Source organism: Puma concolor, chromosome A3 (genome assembly GCF_028749965.1).
Source record: "Puma concolor isolate L17-30 chromosome A3, mPumCon1.1.hap2, whole genome shotgun sequence".
Classification (NCBI taxonomy): Eukaryota; Metazoa; Chordata; class Mammalia; order Carnivora; family Felidae; genus Puma; species Puma concolor.
In genome coordinates this window covers 55,414,851-55,437,874 of record NC_141669.1, presented here as the reverse complement: position 1 = coordinate 55,437,874, position 23,024 = coordinate 55,414,851, and positions in this window count along the sequence as shown.

The following is a 23,024-nucleotide window of genomic DNA, read 5'->3' as shown; positions in this document are numbered from 1 at the left end:
GCATAAAACACTTTAAATTATGGATTATGTGCAACTTTTCTAATTCTCATAAGAATTAACAACATTGAATTTGTTCAAAATAAAACTCTATCATTTAATTTTCAGATGAAACCAAATCAGAAATATTTTTAAATTTGGAAAAGTTTCCCAAAATTATGTGATTAATTGGTTATGTAAGTTATTTTTATATTATATACTGGGCCAAAAAGAAAAGGGGATAAAAGTCTTTCTGAAATGTGTTCCTAAACTTCCTGAATCCACATCTAAATCTCTGTGTTAGAGGAATATCCCACAGTACTTTTAGAGGCTGTCTGTTAACACTCTTCATATAATGAGCAATTCTTTTTCTGTGCTGATCATTTTTCCATATGATAAGTATGTTAGAATTGGGTCGTTATCTGCATAAAGATAAATGTTGAAACCATGAGATAGAGGACAGAAATCAGAGAACATAGAAGCAATAGAGCAGTACCAAGGCAGAACCAAAGGTAGCACCTACATTTAAGTAGTGGAGGGAGAAGGAAGTGACAGAGAAGATAATGGACTCGGCTAAGGGCAGGAGACCCAGCAAGGATGCCCAGGAAGCTGAAGAAGAGGAGTTCAAGATGAAAAGGATGGTCCAGCAGCATGTCAAATAGGACTAAGACAGATAGAAAAGTTCAGGCCGTTGGTGTACACCTGGACATATCTGTTGAGATATGGTGTATAACCCTTAGCCTGAGAACCACATTTAATGCTATTCTTCCAGGAAATGTAAGAGTAACCAAAAAGGCATATTGTGAAGAAAAATACTCGTGGAAGGAAATATATCCAATACAGTGTTGTAAATTGTGAATATTCAGTAAATGAGCCATACCTACATATTCAAGACTGTCACTAAAATTAATCAATATGCTTTTAAAAATAATTTGGTCTTCTGAAAAAAGTTTATAAACATGTAGAAGATATGCAAAATTTAGAATACTGTAAATAGAACTCATTGGTTCTACATAATTGGCAAATTGTGCTAGTCCTAAAATTTTCAAGGCCACAGCTGGAAATTGCAATGTAGATATATTTTATGAATTTTCTTAGAATGAGGAAGGTGATTGTATTTCTAAGAAATAGAAGAAAATATTTTACTTAAAAATTGTATATTTTAGACTAAGGATGAAATGTTTGGTAAATGAGTTTTCCTCAGCAAATTCTACATGTTCTACCATTTAAAACTGGTTTTTGGATGGGGCGCCTGGGTGGCTCAGTTGGTTAAGCATTTGACTTCAGCTAAGGTCACAATCTCGCGGTCCATGAGTTTGAGCCCCGTGTCGGGCTCTGGGCTGATGGCTCAGAGCCTGGAGCCTGTTTCAGATTCTGTGTCTCCCTCTCTCTCTGCCCCTCCCCTGTTCATGCTCTGTCTCTCTCTGTCTCAAAAATAAATAAACGTTAAAAAAAAAAAAAGAATAAGGACTTATGAGGTTGAGATCAGAAGAGGAGTCTCAGAAGATTCAAATCAACTAGTGGTTGAGATCTGCATGTTTTTGTGACAGTAAACAAGCTTTGGACAGGCAGGGGCTGCAGGATGTTTAGATAGTGGTGGGTGGAAGAATGAAGGACTATAAACACTCAATTTAAGAAGTTTGAATCCCAGAGAGCCCTCTAGTACTTGGTGGAGAAGCAGTGAGAGATCTGAGCTTGGTTGGTTAGCAGGTCATAAAGAATCATAGGTATGGCTGGCTGGAAGAATGTGGGAATGAGTATGCATAGTTTATAGAGACATAATTTTAAGCACTTTGAAACCCATACCATATTTTTAATTCTTCACAATTGACTGAAAATCATTTTGTGAGTCTAAGAAAAGAGGACATTAAGTACTGGAGCTGGAAGTAGAACTCAGGTCTGTGTGACTCCAAAGCTCAAGCTTTTCACCACTATGGTACACCTCTATCTGTGTGCGCATGCACAAACACACATGCATTGCCCTTATGTATTTACTTTTCTCTTTAAAATAAAAATAGGATGTTGACGCTGTTGGGTAACTGTTTTCCTTACCAACTGTGGTATTCGTGTAACACTTTAGGCTTTGGAGAGCTCTGGTAACAATGGTTCCTGGTATATAACCCTTAGCCTGAGAACCACATTTAAATAAAAACCATTCCCTCTATAAAGAACAGTCCCAGAAGGCCATACTAAATCTACCAATGACTCGTGCCAGTCATCCGTCAGACAGCAAGTCCAGAAGTAGCAATGAGAGAAAAGGCATTGGTCCAATTTTTCTGACTTTGTAAAAACAGTCAAATCATAGAGACATTTGGGGGCATCCATGACAACAGACTCACCAACTTTTTCTTACTTGGAATGTTTTGGGCTAGTGTGTAGAAATAACAGAAAGATAATCTCTACTGTTTCCTCAACTAGTGTTTCTACTCATTAAATAACAAAAAGTAGCAGTAAACTTTAAAAAAAACTACAACTTTGTTTATACAGTAAATAAATGTGTTTCCAAGATACACAGGAAGCAGGTATGTGGAGTAAGAAAGCTAATTTTAAACTACCTTTTCAAAATACCAGTTATGGGGGCACCTGGTTGGCTCAGTCGGTTGAGCCTCCGACTTCAGCTCAGGTCATGATCTCGCAGTTTGTGAGTTTGAGCCCCGCACTGGGCTCTATGCTGTCAGCGTGGAGCCCACTTTGGATCCTCTTTCTCCCTATCTCTCTCTGCCCCTCCCCCCCTCTCAGCCCCTCCCCCACTCATACTGTCTCTCCCTCTCTCAAAAATAAATAAACGATTAAAAAAAAATAATAAAATACCAACTATGTTCTATTATGGAGAAACATGTAGTCTTCCATAACACTGTTTTATTATTCTATTTCATAGTTTAGTGATTATATAAAGTAAGTCAAATAGTTGTTTTTAGTAACATGGAGGCTGGCAAATCACATCCAGGTCCTTATGTTTTGTCCAGTGTTTTGCTCTGTATTTTCTCAGTCCTTTCGTGGGAGCAAACTAGTCTTTCCCTTCAATTCCTCTACCATATGAACACAGCAATCACAACAAATTTTGGGAGTCCTGTCCACAGTACGGTATAAATATTGTTAAAATGAACTTGAATTAGAAATGGCTTTTTAAAAAAGAATACAAATAGAAAATGTGCCCCTCAAGATCACAATCCCTGAGGCGCCTGGGTGGCTCAGTGAGTTAGGTGTCTGACTCTTGACTTTCTTTGGCTTGGATCATGATCTCACGGTTCACGAGTTCGAGCCCTGCATGGGCTCTGTGCTGACAGCATGGAGCCTGCCTAAGATTCTCCCTCTTTCACCACCCCTCCCCTGCTCATATTCTCTGTCTCTCTCAAAATAAATAAATAAATAAATAAAAACTTAAAAATATATATCTAATTAAAAATAAAAAAGATCACAATCCCTGTCAGGGATGCATTTTCTCATCTCTACCATAAGGGATTTAGAATAGATGAAGGCTAAGCACGATCCCTTTCAGCTCAGTAGATCTATGCTTCTACTGTTTCTAACAGACCTTATGAAACTTGCCAGAGCAAAACTAGGCAAGCTCTAATGATAGTCTCTGGGAAGAACAGAGGCTCCTCTTAATTTCTTGGGTTCAGCAACTACTTCACTTCAGAATCTCTTTTTAGTCTGCTGGCTACAGAACTGGGGCCTGCCACTTTCAACCTGGATCACCTAGATCAAGGTCAGAGAGAATAGGGCTATCTTATCCAAAATATACATGTGAAAATAAATTTCAAAAATAAAGCTAGGGAATACACTAATGTAAAAAAGTTCGCAGGACAACATGTTTTTTTAAAGGGGAAGGGCAAACATCATTTAAAGAGATCATCAAATATTCCTTAGTCACAATATTTAACACTCCTGGGACTAAGACCAAATCGCCAGACATTATGCAAAGATGCTGTTTGCAATTTCAAAAGATCCTTATTTCTGCCCTGTTGCAGCTAATAAAATACTTTCAGGGGGTTTTTATGAAAGAAGGAAGTCCACAAGTAGGTTAGATTCTGACATTCCAAGAGATTCTTTGGCAAAGAAATAATTTACACTGCCCAGACTCATAGAAGAATAACTGATAAGTGGAAAAGAAAATGGTCTAAAAAATACTTAGGAAAAAAGGTCTTCTAAAATAGCAAGCACAGGGGCGCCTGGGTGGCTCAGTCGGTTAAGCATCTGACTTCGGCTCAGGTCATGATCTCGCGGTCCGTGAGTTCGAGCCCCGCGTCAGGCTCTGTGCTGACAGCTCAGAGCCTGGAGCCTGTTTCAGATTCTGTGTCTCCCTCTCTCTGACCCTCCCCCGTTCATGCTCTGTCTCTCTCTGTCTCAAAAATAAATAAACGTCAAAAAAAATTTTTTTAAACTCCAAAAACTTAGTTTATTCATCTTTATTTTACCTGCATCAAGTGATTATGTAATGAAAATATTTCCTGAAGATTCCATCAGCAACACAAAATGCCAGTAAGTGCATGGTACAACCCTCCACAGTATAAATTGTAGTTAATCTAAACTATGGAAAATAAATCAAATCTACCACATAACATCCTATCTGGAATCTAACTTCTCTGTGGTGGAATTAGGTGTGTTTTAATTCCAGTTAACTGATTAAGTCTAATCACCAAAATAGAAAGCTTCTAATTTGCTAGCAGGCAATATTTTAACTGGGACAACAATGAAAGATAGAACTGGAATTAAAGCACAGACTCAAATGTTAATTCACCCACATTCTGCCTTCTAGCCTGTTCTCCTCCTGAACTCCCCCCAACGCCCAACCATGGATCTTTTGCATGCAGAGCTCTCTTTGAAGCTATGAGTTTCATGCGTGGGAAATCAGGAGAATCAAAGCTGCTTTACACAGAAGCATATGTTTAGGATTCCAGGGGATGCTGAAAAATACTACAGATTAGTAGTCTCCCTGCGGGGAGCTCATCTGAGTATGAGACCCTCACATTTTGCATTTCTTATGCCTAGGGTGTTTAAATCGCTGGCCTCAATCCTATAGCACCAGGGTTTGTTTTCACATTTAGTTCCCTTGAATTTTTTTTTTAACCTACTTTGACAAAAAAAGAGGGAGCAAAATAGGAAAAGAAGGCAGGGGCGGGGAAGAATAAATCATTATGCAGCTCTCAACCTCCACGGGGAAACAGCAGTACAAACCCACAGATCCAGAATTGTCAAGAAATGGGGATGTTTGTTTACAAGTCACAGAATCAGTTATGTAACTAGAAGGTAAGGAAATCAAGTGATCATTTGAAGGGGAGCAAAGACTGATACTTTTTGAATTAGTCAAGAGACTTGTCTCAGAAATAGATTCATATAGACTTTCTACTTATTTTTAGTTGCTTTATGAATTTAGTTTTTGAATTTCATTGTACTAGAAGTACAGTGTTTCTATGTAGATAATGACCATTCATTTTCATCATTAATTGTAGCTATCTGGAAACACTTTCTTACCACGGCAATTTTTAAAGTATCACCAAGTCTTTACAAGGGAAATTGGAATAGCTTTATATCTGCTGATCTATCTGTATGATTTAGTAGGAAAATATATGCCAATAGATCAGTTCTAATTTCTCTCTACTCCTCACCACATAACTTTTTTTTTTTATTGGTTAGTTGTTTTATGTAAGTATGTATGTATGTAAGTATGTATGTATGTATGTATTTATCTTAATTTCTGGGACCATATAATGTTTATAAAATTAAGACCTTTATTTTTTTATTTCTTTTATTTTTTTAATGTTTATTTATTTTTGAGAGAGAGAGAGACTGAGTGTGATCAGGGGAGGGGCAGAGAGAGGAGACAAAGAATCTAAAGCAGGCTCCAGCCTCTGAGCTGTCAGCACAGAGCCTGACACAGGGCTCGAATCCATGAACCGTGAGATCATGACCTGAGTCAGATGCTCAACCGACTGAGCCACCCAGGCGCCCCAAAATGAAGACCTTTAAAAATATTTCCATGTAAATAAAATTTGGGGGGAAATCTAAAACATTGTAGAAATTTCAAGTCTAAAGAAAAAAATTTAGAAAATCAAATTATTTAAATAGGTGATTATATTGAGCCCTAATAAATTTCAGACATAAATTACTCTCCACAAAGCTCTTAAGAAAGTTTTTATGATCTTTTTAATACCTGCATTTATATTTAATATTTTCTAAAAATACATTTTTCCTGAAAACTTACGGCCAGATTTCAGTGCCAAAAAAGAACATAATTAACCAACTTCTGACAGCAAATTAAGCTGAAACTACTGAGGTTCAGTCAATATGTTTATGGAACATTGTTTTCTTTCTCATCTAGCTAACTTGTTCTTCAAATTGGGGCAGTTTAGTGTTATGTGTTGCTCCCTGAGGAAAATCCTTGGGGAACTGTAGGAGAAGAATTATGTTTTTCACCAGGCAGACAAAAGCTGAATTCGGTCCCTTGGGGGAAGCTTTCTTAGGGTGTTTTCTCCTAATGGTGCCAGAGCCCCACGACCAGGAAGGAGATGCACAGCTGAGATATGGTACCCAGAAGGCCACTCAGCTCTTACACCTGTCATAACACACACAGAGAATAGGGACTAAGTCCAAGTCAGTCTTTCAAGGTGTATGTATTTTGTGTGTGTGTGTTTGAGTCTTGGCATACTTTCAACTTAGGTAGAAGGATAGTGGCCTATATCCTTCTACCTGAGTTAAAAGTAGTGCTGAACTGACTCACTGTCTCGAGATAAGTGAATGCAACCAAGTACAATAGAAGACCTATGCTCATTGGTGATGTTTCCATAAATAGGTGCTCCTAGCCCAGGAGGATCACAGAGCCTCCATAGTTGGGAATTTGGTATTTACCAGCTTAGAACAATGATGTGAGTTTGAAAAGGTCTCTCCATCTGTTTACATGTCAGTGAATGTTAAACAGAGAAATAGGAGTCAAAATGAAAGGACACAGATGGATATCAACTTAGGACTGACTCCTCTTAATTGCTATTCAAGTGTTTAGGTATCTGTGGCCCTGAAGGCCGTATCATTCCAGTAATAAGCAACAAAGATGATCTATGCAATTGTGTGGAGGTAAATTGTATGAACAAAATTTTATACATATTCATACTTGTATGGGTTATTAATCACTGTTTAAGGACAGTGATAATGCGCAGAGGTGGTTACACTTTTTAAAATTACCTTTATCTTGTCTTGCCTGCTATCCAAAAGCAAAAGAAAAGTATGTAATTATCATTTAAAGTGATAATCACGGGGCTCCTGGGTGGCTCAGATGGTTAAGTGTCCTACTTCGGCTCAGGTTATGATCTCGTGGTTTGTGAGGTGGAGCCTTGCGTTGGGTTCTCTACTGTATCCCTCTCTCTCTGCCCCTCCCCCACTCACGCTGTCCCTCTCTCTCTCAAAAATAAATAAACGTTTAAAAAATAAAATGAAATGATAATCACAATTATAATAATACTTTATAAAAATATCTTAATTTAAATAATGAGCTTAACCTTTCAGAGCACCCTGAAGTATATGAGGTAATTTATACATTATTAGAGCTCATTACTTGTATAGATTTCTCTGAGATGTGAAATGGCACCATGTCTTGTAAGATGAAGATGGAATGGACTTTAGACATTTATTTAGGCAGTACATTTCATTTCTGTACGTATATTATACTTTAATACAAAGTTTAAAGGCTCTGAAAATAAAACATGCATTTTAATTTGCTATAAGTAATTATGGAAACTGAGCGAACTAAGTCAATTTTCAAAAAAGGATATATGTACCTATTGTTTCTTCAATAAAAATTCATAAAAGCATCTTTTTAAAATGATTATAAACTACCTATCCTTCAAAAACAACTTCAAAAATAACTGATGATTTGGGCTTTCTGGCATGGGACCGAGTTCCATTAGAATGTCTTAGTTTAATTTTTAAGTTCAGAGAAAGGAAAGGAACAAAGAGAAGAAATGCCTATTTGCACAGGGCAGGGCACCTTTTGGTATCATTTCTTGAAAATGGTTGTTTGAGTAGTAGAAAGAGAATAGGCTATATAGTCCAATGATGTGGGTTTAAATCCCTGCTCTGTTACTTAAGCTCACCAAGCCTTCATTTCCTTACGTATAAAATGAGAGTGTTGCTTTGCAGAAAAAGTGCTCAATACTATTTCTGCAGGAAGAGGACATCAATCAAATGACTTCTTGGGTTTCTTTTAAGTGCTAGAATTAAATAATTATAAAATAGATTAATCGATTCCCCTTGAATAACAAGTAGTTGAAAACACACCCAAAGATGGCAGAATAAGCTATTAAAATGGCTTTTTAAAAACCTCCTTCCTTGGGCTTTTATCAAGTCTAAGTGAAAGCTACTCTATTCATAGCATAAAGCAAAGCAATATTTTCACCTCAGGAAAATAATTGCTCCTAGGAAAGCCAAAATGTTCCTATGCTTAATCCTACTGTTTGACATATAAAGATTTGTTGCTCTTTTTTTTTTTTTGCCTGAATTGAAAAACCAAGGACTGTTTTAAAAACTTTAAGCAATGATCAAGTGCCATATAAATTCTCAGTTATGAATTACTTGAGGACCTTAATGTAGCATATTATAAATATTAATTAATTCCTACCAACACCTCTGCAGTCAAAGCATTATTATTCTTCCTCTCCTTTTTCCAGGCAGGAAGATGAAGTGTCCATGAGACAAAGCAATTCACCCTAGGGATGTGTGGAAGAAGTTGCCAAGCCAAGAAGGGAACCAAGGAGGTTGGAATTGGAGCTCTTTGTGTTTACAACTTAAGGAGAGACTCATTCCAGGGCACCTACCTGGATCATTTGGTGGAGCATGCAACTCTTGATCTCGGGGGGTTGTCAGTTTGAGCCCTGGGTTGGGTGTACAGATTATTTAAAAAAAAAAAAAGAAAGAACGAAAAAAAGAAAAAAAAGAAAGAAAAAAGTCTTAAAAAAATCTTCTTTACTCATGCATGCATGCATTTATTCTACTCATTATTCATGCATAAAAATATTTCTACTTCTCTTTAGATTGATATATTTGGTGGGGGGTGGGGGGGGTGTTGTGTGTCCTAAGGAGACCCTCAAAAATGTTACCTCTTTGTTTCCAGGAATTGCAACCACAAATTGTTGATAATGCTAAGATCTCAATCTTTCAGATCTAAACTTACCTAGTAAGCTTCAAATTGTTCCTATAAGTGGATTAAAAATGGAATTTAGGGGCGCCTGGGTGGCTCAGTCAGTTAAGCGGCTGACTTCGGCTCAGGTCATGATCTCGCAGTCCATGAGTTCGAGCCCCGCGTCGGGCTCTGTGCTGACAACTCAGAGCCTGGAGCCTGTTTCGGATTCTGTGTCTCCCTCTCTCTGACCCTCTCATGTTCTGTCTCTCTCTGTCTCAAAAATAAATAAACGTTAAAAAAAATTAAAAAAAAAAAGATATTTAAAAAAAATGGAATTTAATAACAATGAAGACCAAAAGTAAAAATGAAAATAAAAGATCTTCTTCTTCAGCAGATAGGTTATTTACTTGTTTGTCCTGGTTTTTACTTTCACATTTTTATCTCAACGATTGTAACTTGTAAAATAATCCGGAAATTATTTTGTGATCTCTTTTTCTGTCTCTATCCTTTAATGTATAGAAGGCACTCAATAAAGCCTTATTGGCTGAAACACAATACCCCTTCTAATTAGAGATTGTCAGTAACTAGTATAGAATTTTGTCTAATGGGTAACACAATGTATAAACAACTTTACTCACTCAAGCATTCAGTTAATATAGCACATTTACTCCTTTAACCAAGTAATTTGTGATTAGCAGATTTCCAGGAAGGAGCCAGAATTAGTTGTGATGACTTCAACTGAGCTAGCTTTGGTAAATAAACACCTAGTGCTATTTCTTCTTCAAAAGCTTAAAATTTGACAACAGGAGCATGATTTATGATTTAAAAAAAACAGAAAGATTGAATGTGTCAAGAGCCAGTATAACATACATTTGTCCAAATCTTATATTCCAAAAAAATCACTTATCCTAGCCAAGAATAAATTCCAGAGGCTGCTTGACTATCAGAATTGGGTAGTATGAAAAATGGAATTCACCATCACTGAGTAGGTTTTTTTTTTCCATAATAAACTGCAGTATTGGTTTATATAGCATGCATATAACTCTTTTCTGTCATACTTTTGGAGCTGTGATGTTTAAAATAACACCTTGAAATTGTTGACTATAATGTAGAAAAATAGAATTGAATTTGGTCTTATGAGATTGGTCTCAACTTCGAGGTACTTCAGTGTACTTTTGAAAATGAGCCTTGCAAATGTTTTCCACTAGAATATTTATGGATATAGTAATTTAGTTAGTCATTCCCCAGAGTAGATTATGACATGCCAGTAGCAGTGTCGGGTTGCAACTACAGAAAGACATTTTTCAAAAAACATTAAAAAAAAAACTAAAGAAAAAAAACAACTACTTTTGTTTTGTTTTGTTTTTTTGTGAAAGATTGGTACTAAGTGTAAAAAGTCTGCACGTTTGGGAAACTGTGTTTATGATTTTTTCTGATAGACTGCTTCCTTTCCTGTTTCTGGGTTAAAATAAGTAACTCCTGAGATTTTAATTTTAGTTTCTCAAACAAGACGAAACCAGTTGAACTGCTTTATGTTACCTCCTGAGCCGGGAATTGAGGCCAACAGTCATGAAGAAATAACCACAAGTTGACATCTTGTCTTTTGTAGGTTAATACCAGCAAAGAAGAGAATGAGTTGTTTATATCCTTAAAATAATGTCAGAGGAAAAGAAAGAGTCTTCATCTTACTATTAATCATATTATTTCCCACTCTTTTTCTGGCGAAGAATTTATAAATGTCAGCTAAGCCCTCATTGGCAGAAATTATTGAGTTTAAGTGCATGCTAAAGCCACTGCTGCTATTGATAGCTGTATATCCAACCAGATTAAAGCTGTTAACGTGTATTTTAACAATCCTGGCAGACGGGTCTTCTTACAACCGGCACATTTTAGTGTTTCTAAATCATCAGTTACATGAAATAGAGCAAAGAATCTAAGGAAGAAAAAATAAGGCAAGATTGTTTCATTGAGCTCTTTTCCCTCTGGGGCCTATTAAGTACTTTACAAACAAGGCTGCCTCTTATTTGGCTTATTTGACGTTGCTATACACCCTCTCAGGCAAGTGGAGCCAGCCCTCTAGAACTGTCCGTCTCATCTCGAACAGTTCATTATTCATATTTTAGTTGCTCTTTTTTTCAGTGCCTGTTTTTCAGTCCGTGATGGCACAGTATCTGATACTGATAAGATCAACTGAAGGTAGACTGGGATGCAAGCATTTCAAATAGGACATTAACGCAGTACTGAGTATTATCTCATTTGTTGGCACAAGTTGTAGGACATCTGGGCAGAAAAAGAAAACTGTTCAGAAATGTCTCCTCGCCTCCCTCACCCGGTCACAATGGCTTGCCAGGCCAACAATTACACAGAGAAGAACCCATTTTCAAAACCCACGTCCTTTAGATGACATATGCAGAAGCCACATGTGTTGGCATTTCATCACTTGGAGTCTTATTCAGGTGTCACCGTTTGTCCAAACATAGAGGAGGATGGAGCCAAAGAGCAAAACCGTGTTTACTTTGGCCTCACGAAATTCAAGCTTGGGAAAATCTTAGGGGTATAGCGTCTTCTTCACATTCACACTTAACACCCATTACTGTTAATAAGGGATAACCACATCTGTCAGAAAGAAAATATGCCCTGTAGCATTGAACTTGGACCTTGGGGATGAAAACATCTCCCCAGCTAATAGCTGATGGGAATTGTACAGTCTCAAATTTGCTCCCTGCTGACCTGACATCATTGAATTTGGAGAGGCAGAGCCAGGTTCATCCAGGGGTAGCAGAGAAGAAAACTGTTTTGAAAAAAAAAAAAAAAAAAAGGTGATTATAATTCAGGCTTTTAAATTAAGTCACAGAAGTCCCTACCTAATTATACCATGAAAACAATCTCTAGCTCCAAGTTCCTAGGAAAGAGAGTGTTGCGGTGGATTTATTTTTGTTTACTACTTTCAAACAACTATGCTTGATCTGTTTTTTCTTAAAATAATATAATTAGACCCATCTAAAAAACTAGATGAAATATTTCAATTTGGAGACCAATTTTCAAGGATTCATGGTAAAGGGAAACAGATGGCAAAAATTATCTCTGCCCGCAGAAAATCACAAACCTTGGGTTATATCCCATGAGCCTTCTTAACCCCAAATGTGAACAAGAGGCCAGCCAGTCACTGAAGCATCAAAGTATTGAGAAACCATTGTGGGTAGACCATCATGGGAAGTGCTGAGGGAAGACAAAAAGTAACTGAAAAACATAGCTCTTGCCATCAAAAATGTGAAGGCAAGATGTTATCACATGGATATATATCACATGGATGATTTACATTTACCTTCTTGCCTTGAACTTTTCTCTCCCCTTTGCACAAGATAATGAACTAAGAGGTAAAGGAGCGGGGAAAGTTGAGGTCCTTGGTAACTTACTAAATGGTGGTGTAAACAGATCTCTGAACAATCAGGACCCTTAACCATCTCCAGAAAAGGACAGGGATTAAGAGGAGAAGCTTTGAAAACAGATAAACCTGAGCCTGCCACTTGAACCTTTCCAATCTCTGTTTTCATATCTGTAAAATGGGAGCAATAATGCTACCTTACAGCGTGGTTAGGGAAATCAAGATAAAGTATGTGAAGGATTGAGCACAGGGTTTGGCAAATAATAAGAGTTTGAATAAACAGTAGTCTTTATTATTAATAATAATGGACAGTAGCTAATATCCATTTGATATCTAATGCCATTGGTACGGAATGTTCCTGACTCCCCCCGCCCTGGTATTTATCAGTGGCTCAACTGGCTATGCAGGGAGTGTCCAGCACAACCCTGTAACCTTGGTCACTTTCTTCTTGGGTTTGATTCAAAAGCTGACTCAGCATACTGCCCCTGCTGGAGGGGTCAGGTAGGGGGTGGGAGTAAGAAGGTTGAAGAATCACGGGCAGGTCTAGCGAGGATTATGACCAGGAGCACGCCTTAGCCAAGCCAGAGCCATAGCAGACGCCTCTTGATTTTGCAGCCCTTGGGACTAAGTAGTTTTGTGTGTGCCGGGCTGGTCTAATTGGCATTTTGAAGGGAGCACACAAGTGTTTTCACTGCATTCTGCTAGGCTGTGGTAAGTCCAGGATTGGAAGTCCCAGGTACTTGTTTTGAGGATGAAATACTGTTTTAGAACAAAGGACAATTCAGACCACTCCATGACATGAGAGGAGATAAGCCCTGCTTATCCCCCATAACTGAAATCACAATTACTGCATTCTCATGGGATGTGGAAAGAGAATAAGTGATAACATTTCTGTCTCCTGCTCACATCAGCTGAATCGGTGGAAGATATGACTCTCCAAAAGAATTAAGTGTACGTGGATGAAAAGAAAGGCCTAATTCTTGGAATTAGGAAACCTCGGGTCGAGGGTGACATCACAGGGAAGAGTTAAATTATTTTTAGGCATCTGATTAAAATTTGGCTTGGGAATATTATTGTAGAGTGGAGATCTTGAGATAAATCTGAATACATGTGAACTAAACTGGGTACAACTTACATTGATGCAGAAAGAACATTTTTCAACTTGAAAATATTTTGATACAACTTGAATATATCCAAAGGGGGAATAAAAGGGACATCTGGGGCCCTTGAGCCCCAAGCTCTGAGAATATATGCTAATAATAATGGGTGAAGTAATTCGTTTCACTCTTTACTGTTAAGAAGTTAGACCACATGCAGGTGTCCTGGAGGGGCACAGCAAACTTAAAGGCTGTCCAATCTGTCCTGCCACCAGTACCACCTAGTGGCAACCAAGAAGATGTGTAAGCATTTTTTAACAAACGGCTTTAAAAAGTCACAAAAGCATACGTCTATAAAACTCACTGTTAAAAACAACTCGAAAATGCACCGGAATTCAGAGCAAATTGTCAAGATTCCCTCTCCCAGGCCTACTCCTCTTCCTGATTAATAGTAACCCGCCTTTTCCATACACGTCTTCAAATCCCAACCCCTGTCTGTCTGTCTCATTCTTTTTGTCTGTTTCCCTGACTCTCTATTTGTCTCCCTGTGCTTAGTTTTAAAAAACGTAGGTGGAATCATGCTACCTATAATGGGGTGATTTTTTTTTTTCACTTAACAAGTGTACCTAGTCCCTAGCACAACAGAAACGATCACTAGTGGGTCCAGACACTACGGTTTGCTCACAAGCATAATTGTCAGATGGGCTTTCAAATTGCTGAGCTGGAAGAATTATATGGGTATTAAAAATGCCTTCTGCTGGAGCGGTTCTTGACTCAGACTAGCTATTATTACTTGCCCTACCCCATTCCTTCCCAGGGCTATAGCCCCTCTACCTCCCCATGCTGTGGTCTAAACCAGCAGTGCCTCCACACAGCCTCCTCTTCCTCATTCTCATAGTCTGTTAACCCCACCTCGGAGACCATTCTGTCCACATGGGCCATTGTCTGGGTCTACCCCCTCTCACTCCTCATCTCTGCAGATGCTTTGGTCTTCCTCTCCCTGCCTCTGAACTGCCAACAGGGAGATCACTCTGTAACACACATTTCATTCTGTCATTTTACACTTAAAAAATTCCTCCAGCTCTATTTTCTACAGAGCAAAGCCTAAACCATTTGCATGTATGCAAGGCTCCTCGCAGTCTGGCCCCAACCTGAGCCTTTTTTCCTCCTCCACTATTCCCTACACTCCACCCACACAGAATCCCTTGTTCCAGAGTGGATTACCAGCCTTCATATGCAAATATCCTGCCATTCCTTCTCTGTGCTTCAAATGTGCTTTTTCTCCTGTCTCCCTTCCTGATTAGATTTTACTAATTTGTCAAGATACATCTCTGATATCACCTATGAAACTGCCTTCAACTCCTGCAGGGTCCTCCTATCCTTTTATGTATTTTATATCCCTTTCAGTACAGCATTTACCACATTTTATTGTAATTATCTGGTGATGAGCACTTTGAACACTTATTGTAGTACCCTCACCATTTCCTGGCCTGCAGAGCAGTTGGTAGCACAAACGTCTGTTGAATGAGTGAATGAACATTAAAGAGAAGAACTATAGAGAATAGACCTTACGGTTTCTAAACTTTACTGTGATAAGGGTCGTCTAAGGTGCTTATTAAAATGCAGATACTTTGGATTTACTCTCAGAGCGTCTACCTAATTTGGCAGGTCTGCAAAAGGTAGAATTCAGGAATCTACATTTTAACAAGCACCCCAGATAATTCCAATGGCCTGTGGGAAGAAGCCCTCCCCTAGAATGCAAAGCAAATAATCTGGGGGGAAAAAAAGCAAGGAACATTTGTTCCTCGAGATGGCATACACTGAAGAATGTGCTTATGCCCATAAGCGATCCTTTGAGGCGACTGTTCTCCTGAGGTGGTTGGCACTTCTGAGAATAAATAGATAGCAGCCTGAGTTTGAGGAAACCAGAATGAAGTGAATTCTGTGAATACTCTAAAGAAGCATCAACCTTTATGTACAAGGGCTGGACTGTTTCTTTTTCAGAACAATTGTCAGGTTTTGTTATGTTTGTTTTGTTAGAATAGTCACTATTTAGCCAGACCCAACCTGTTTTCATTAATGCGTTGCATTTGTATTAAGCTTCTCTTTGGATGTTCTCCAAGCATTTTAGCAGCTTTAAGCCTGTCTTCCCTCATTCCCTGAGGGAGGAACAAGCGCAAGTTCACGCCAACTCTTAGAGGCATTGCTCAAGAACAGCTCCTGGAGCACCAGATGTAAGCAAAGAGGGAGAGAGTGGGATAATTCCAGCCCCTACCCTCTGCTCTCTCTCACTTTCCCCACCCACCCCACCAAATGCTTACTGGTGTCTTCACCAGGTGGCTCCCACCCCTGCCTTCAAGTCTGTTCAGAAATTCCCCACACTGGATAGATAAGCTGCAAAAAGATTCACAGGACAATGCAGGGCTGCCAAGGAACACATTGACCAAAGTGAAGACTTGACACAACTAAATGACAGGATCTTGTAGACACAGTGGTAAAGATGGGTTAAGTTCAGAACTTTTAGGCAGCAGATGCCCACTGGTGCAGAGCACGAGTTCTCCCAAAGGTCCAGGGGCTCCTACTTAGTCAGCCACTGTCCAAGTCCATGGATCTGCCTGGATTTGCTCTGACTCCTCATTCCTGTGACTTTTCTTCTGGTGAACCCCCTCTGAGCTCTACAGACTTGGATTTCCTCAGATCCAATGAGGCTAACCCAATTGAATTAACGTAGTTTCTGATTTAGGTACTTCCCTGACTCCATATTTGCCGGGTTCTGCCTTCTCGATCATGGTCTTCTTACCATGCCCACCCTTCGGCTTCATGACTCCAGATTGGACAAAAATACCACTACAAAAGCAAGGTAAGATATGTATATATTCAAAGCAGACCATCAGGGGAAGACACTGAACTCTTCTCAGATGGTTTCTGGAAAACATTTGGTTCTTGTCAGTTTCCCAGAAGGATCTATATACCTGAAGGAAAGAGGAGAGAACCATACTGGCAGCTACTCCTTGGGAAGTCTGTTCGGTGGTCTGTCCCTGTGGAATTTGTCCCTCTCTGATGCTTTAGGGAGATGCCTGACCTTGAAAACTTGATTTCTTGACTCATGGGCCACTTTGCATTAGTATGTTCATGCTTTTTTTTTTTTTTAAAGTAAACATATAGTAAAATTAACTGTGTGTGTGTGTGTGTGTGTGTCTGTGTGTGTACAGTTCTATGAATAGAGTTTTAACACATGTATACACTCATCTAACCACCAACACTGTCAGGATACAGAACAGTTTCAACACCCCAGGCAACTCCTGCTTGCTGTCCCTTTGTATCCATGCTTTACTTTAAGGCTTAGTCTCATAAAAATCACTGGAAAAAGGTTAAGCTGTATAAAAAGTGAAGAAAGTCTGTGTTCAATACTTGAAGGAACTTGTTATTCAGGATTAGATTACATCTATAGGGTGAGGATAGATTCCTATAATCCCAAGTGCTAAGTGGGTTCTTAGGTTATCTTCCCAGGCAATCTAGCTGAGCTATTCCCTTTTACACAGGCAAGCAAGAGCTACCTAGTTCAGGAAAAACATCCCTACCCTGAATGGAAACCTGATGATTTCAAGTTTGGGGAACCTAGGTGGCTCAGTTGGTTAAGCGTCTGACTCTTGATTTCAGCTCAGGTCATGGTCTCAAGATTTGTCAGGTACAGGGGCACCTGAGTGGCTCAGTTGGTTAAGCATCTGACTTTAGCTCAGGTCATGATCCAACGGTTTGTGAGTTCGAGCCCCACATCGGGCTTTGTGCTAACAGCTCAGAGCCTGGATCCTGCTTCAGATTCTGTGTCTCCCTCTGTCTGCCCCTCCCCTGCTTGCACTTTGTGTCTTGCATTGTCTCAAAAATAAGTAAACATTAAAAAAAAAAAAAAAAAGATTTGTCAGGTAGAGCCCCACACCAGGCTCTGTGCTGACAGCATGGAAACTGCTTGGAATTTGCTTGGAATTCTCTCTCTCCTCTCTTTCTGCCCTTTCCCCTGCTTGTGCACACACACTCTCTCAAAAATAAATGAACATTAAAAAATAAATAAAGTTACATCCATCCCACTGATTACTTTGGGTATAACTTATGTGAATGCAAAATCATTAGGCTGTAGCCATCAAAATTCTAAAAATAGACTCTGAATGTGGTCTCTTCATTAAATTTCAAGGTGCAATCACCTACATTTGGGGAAATAAGTGCCCAGTGTACATGTGTGTGTGCACACACACACACATGTGCATCTATTCCACAACAAAATACAAGCCTAAAGAATAAACTGAGAAAATCAACATTCTGACTGGGTTTTGAGCTAAACAAATGGAAAAAGAAGTATTTTTGATTTTTTTTTTTTTTTTTTGGTTAATCAGAGAAAGTGACTGATAAAGGAAAAGGATAAACAGCTGTTTCAGCTTTGAAAAATTCACCGTGCTCCTATGTTTAATGGGCTTGTTGAATTTTTGGAATATTTAAAAAATATTTTTCTCAAATAATTTGAGGAAGAGTGCTACCAACACCAAGTGTCACCTCATGGGCGATGTCCTTTCTATGAGTGACTTTGTGAGTGGGAGAGAAACAGCGTCTGGGGCTATCAGAGAACAGGGTTACATGTGTTGGAATCATTGGGTTTTCAACTCCGCCTCTTCCGCTCACACTAGCTATGTGACCTTGGGCCAGCTGCCTAACTTCTCTGAGCTTAATATCCCTATTTTAAAAATGGAAATCATGTATAGTTTATAGGGTAGTTTAGAGGATTTAATGAGATAGTATATATAAAATGTCTGCCCCACAACAAGCACTTAATGAATGTGCTTTTTGCCTTTCCTTTCCCCCCATTTAATCCATCCTATTGCCTCCAGACAGAGCTTCACCTAAACTAGCTTACAGTTTATCTTATTTTTTAAGTCCATGAGAGGAAAAAAAGATGGTTTCATTAATCTCCTAATTCATTCCATGACTTTAAATTTTCCCTGGCAGGAAATGATGTCTTAGAACTAGTTTAAAACAATTACTTTTCCTTTTGGAGTAGTTCCACTTTAGAATCCTCAGAAAAGGAGAGTAGCTGGTCAGGGCTCCTCAGCTGTAGATCAGGAAAGTCTAACTTACACTGTCATAATAAACAACACCTAATCTTAGTAGTAGTTTACGGTAGCTTCTCATTAACCAAAAAAAAAAAAAAAAAAAAAAAAAAGATAGATTGATTCAGCATAGGAGGATGGATGGATGGATGGATGGATAGGTGGGTGGATGAATGGATGGATAAGTGATAAAGCAAATATATCAATATGTCAGTTGTGAAATCCAGGTGATGGGCATGTGGATGTTTGTTGTACAGTTCTTTCCACTTTTCTGTAGATTTCAGCATTTTTACATTAAAAGGTTGGGGACAAAAGTTTATTTCTTACTTATGCTACAGGTTCAGTAAAGTCTGCCTAGGGTTCTACTCCATGTTTTCTCATGACGGATCATCCTGAAAGTGGCTGTTTGCCATGGCAAAGGGAAAGAGAGCTCTGTCGGGTATGGCATAGATAGTTGGATATTTCAGGCTGGAAGCACAGAGTCACTTCTCACGACTTATTGGCCTGAGCTACTCTCACATGGCTCTGGCCAGGCCATAGAAGTGCAATCCTATCATGTGCTTAGACAGGGGAAGGCTGGAAACATTTGGTGGGCAGCACAAACGATTACCCTGACATAAATAAACTCCTTAAAAGAGCTACACATCTTAGTACCAACATCATTAACAATACTAACATGAAAAGTTATATTCACTTAAATCAAAGTCAGTAAGAAAATGCAGAAGCTTCTTTCTTTATCATCTGCTTTCCTTCTTCTAAAGAGAGCAGAACTAACCCCCGAAGGGTTAATACATTCCAAACTTCTCACTGGTTGGTTTTTCAGCCAGCCACTCAGCCAGCTAGCCAGCTAGCTCTTTCTAGAATCTCATCACCTTTTTATTGAGTCAGATCATTTTCACTGAGTCAGTAAGAATATGTGGAAGCCATCCAGAGAACTTAAGAAAAGCAGAAGTTAGATGGAGGCTGATGACACTTTTCAGAAATGGGGCAAAAAAAAAAAAAAGTAAAATATTTCAGTAAACAAGATTTCAACATTATTCTTGACTGTCAACATTTTAGAGAAGTCAGGAACGACTTCATCACTGGGGTGACATTTAAACTGGCACTTGAAGGCATTGCTAGGTAGAAAATGGAGCGGGGCATTCCAAACAGAGGGAACGGCCTGTACAGTGGGAAGGAAACTGTTCTGACTTGGTATATCTGAGGGAGAATCAGAAATTCACTGTGGCTAGAATCTACGGTGCCTGGGTGGGACCAAAAATATTGCCTGAGCTTTCACTCGTTAGCAAATGGGAGTGGAATACCATACTTGTTCAGGAAAAATGGTAATATCTTACTTAGCTAGTGCTCTAATAGTAGTTAGTTATGACTTTAAAGAGAAAAGGTCATCTTGGGGTGTCTGGGTGGCTCAGTCTGTTGGGTGTCCAACTCGATTTCAGCTCAGGTCATGTTCTCAGGGTTCGTGAGTTTGAACACCTCATGGGGCTCTGCGCTGACAGCTCAAAGCCTGCTTGGGATTGTCTCTCTCCCTCTGTCTCTGCCCCTCCCCCACCTCAAAATAAAAAGTAATTAAAAAAAAAAAGAGAGAGAAGGTCATCTTTAAGAAATTTGCTGTGTAGAGGGCTATATATTTCTATACCAAGTACTGAGTTTCAAGAGATTGAGTACTTCTATTCATTGGCAGTAATTTTTAAGTCTCATATATTATGAGATATATATCATATATATTTAAGATAGCTGCAGTTATTTTCTTTGTAAAAGAACTGATCTACCTGACTGCAAATAAATTTAGGCAAAGCCATCAAGATAAAAAAACAAACACTGTAGGAGCGTGGGCACATAATGAAGTCATTTTAAATGAAATGTGTCAGGCGGAAGGAGATGGGGAGAAGAGAAAGAAGGTACTTTGCATGTGATATATTATTTAATCTGAACACACTTTGTGATGGGGATATTATTGTCACTGTTTCATAAGTGAGGAAACCGGGGATCAAAGAAAGGAGTTCCTTATAAAATCAGCTGATTAAACTGAAGCCTTAAGTTTCAGCAGCTGAGACTTATTTTTCCTCTGGAAAATGGAGATACAGGCACTGCCTACCTGAAATGAAATAACAGAGAGAACTTGAGACAGCATTCTTGACCTTTACCATATTTTAAGTTCTCTGACTCTGTCCTGATGTTTCCATGTTGTTCAAAACTGGGTCTTCCTAAAAGAAACTTTTTGAAGCCTGGTTGTGGAGAAACTCTTTTTCCAGCACATCTTAAAATATACTATTTCAAGGTATTTACTTTTAAATCATTAAAATATTGTCTCTATATGTTTTTCTTTCTCTTTCTTTCTTTCTTTTTCTTTTTTTTTGTATAAAAATAGACTATAAACTTTGACTATCACTCCATATTCATGTAAGGAATATCCTAGAAGAAGAAGTTATAGTCCCTTAAATACCTTCAGTTTTTAATTTCTTGACATTTTTAAAATGCTTTTGTTTGGAAATGTATTTTTCCCTGTCTTTTAAACAAAATGAACCAAACAATGCTATGTGTGTGCCAATGATACTCTAATAGTGATGTAATGGGACAGATGGTAGCTATACTTGTGATGAACATAGCATAATGTATAAATTTGTCAAATCACCAGGTTGTACATATGAAATTAATGAAACATTGTGTGTCAACTACACTCAAAAAATAATAAATTAAAAAAATAATATTATGTGTCAGGCACAATTCTAAAGATTTTACATAATTAACTTCTTTAATCCTTACAACCCCTCCATAAGGGACTTTATTATCTCCATTTTCTAAGTGAGAAAACTGAAGCAGAGAGATATTAAGTGACTTGCCTAAGGTCATACTGTTGTTAAGAGGATGAGCCAGGATTTGATTTGAGGCTTCTAAGTTACAGAATCTGATCTTTTTTTTTTTCTTTTTTTGAGAGAGATTGAGAGAGAGAGAGAGAGAGAGAGAGAGAGAGAGAGAGAGAGAAAGCAGAAGTGGGGAGAAGGGCAGAGAGAGAATCTTAAGCAGGCTTCATACTCAGTGCAGAGCTGAACTTGGGGCTCGATCCCATGACCCTGGGATCGTGACCTGAACTGAAATCAAGAGCTGGAGGCTCAACTGACTGAGCCATCCAGGTGCCCCCAGAATCTGAACTCTTAAACACTGAGTCATGATGCTACATTTCTGAAGATAATGGATCATCTTCCTAAATAAATCAGGGCAATGACTGTGTATATCAATTTTTATTTGATGTCCACAGAAACTACTGTGGTCTAGCACAGGTTGTATCCCTGTAGTATAGGGATGTCCTTATCTATTACACTTTTTGATATACTTTACCTGCTTTCTTTGTCCTCTGTGAAAAAATAATTATCTTCAATGTATCTACTCCTACAAATTGCCCTCTTTCTTCCAATTATTCTGCTTCCAACTTCCTAAAATCCAGAAACCAGATCACCCGATATATTAGAACTGTCTCTGAAGTAGGAGTTGTGAGGTCTTGAGGGACGACCCAAGCCTTTAGTGAATGGACTTTGTGACATCTGTGACAGGGATCTTTATTTTTTGGCATGTCTTCTGTTATCCACTGTGATCCAGATAGTTTGGATGGCTGGGTAAGTGACTTCTCGATAAGTGAGGTGTCACAAAATATAAATTCAAGGCATTTCTACTCTTCCACCTGTTCAAAAGTGTGTTAGTCATCATCATAATTAGAAGGATGGCCTAGTTCCTCAAGCTTTTGGGTAGCCATCTGATGCTTAGAAGTAGAGGGACATGGCTACAACTTGTATAAAAATAGCCCTTCCAGATGGCTGAGGGGCAAAGTTACAACTCAGCAGCTTGATATAGCTGAGCACTCAAATTTTGGAGTAGGAGGAGAGCTATGCGAGAACTAGCCAGAGAGACTGGGCTGGACTCCAATCATAAGTAGAACAGTATATGCCAGGAAAGATCACTTAACGTGGCAGATTAGCTGTTAAGATTTCCTGTTTACTTCTTCTCCATCTCCTCCCCACCTCTCTTGATTCAACCTTACCTCTTAGCCCTAAGGAAAACACACACACACACACACACACACACACACACTTTTTGGAGGGGGACAAAACATAAGAGACTCTTAAATACAGAGAACAAACTGAGGGTTGCTGGGGGGGTTTTGGGTGGGAGGATGGGCTAATGGGCAAGGAGCATTGAGGAGGACACTTGTTAAGTGAGCACTGGGTGTTATATGTAGGGGATGAATCACTGGATTCTATTCCTGAAATCATTATTGTACTATATGCTAACTAACTTGGATGTAAAGTAAAAAATACTAAATAAATGAAAATTAAATTAAGAAAAAGGGAGAGTGTAAAGTT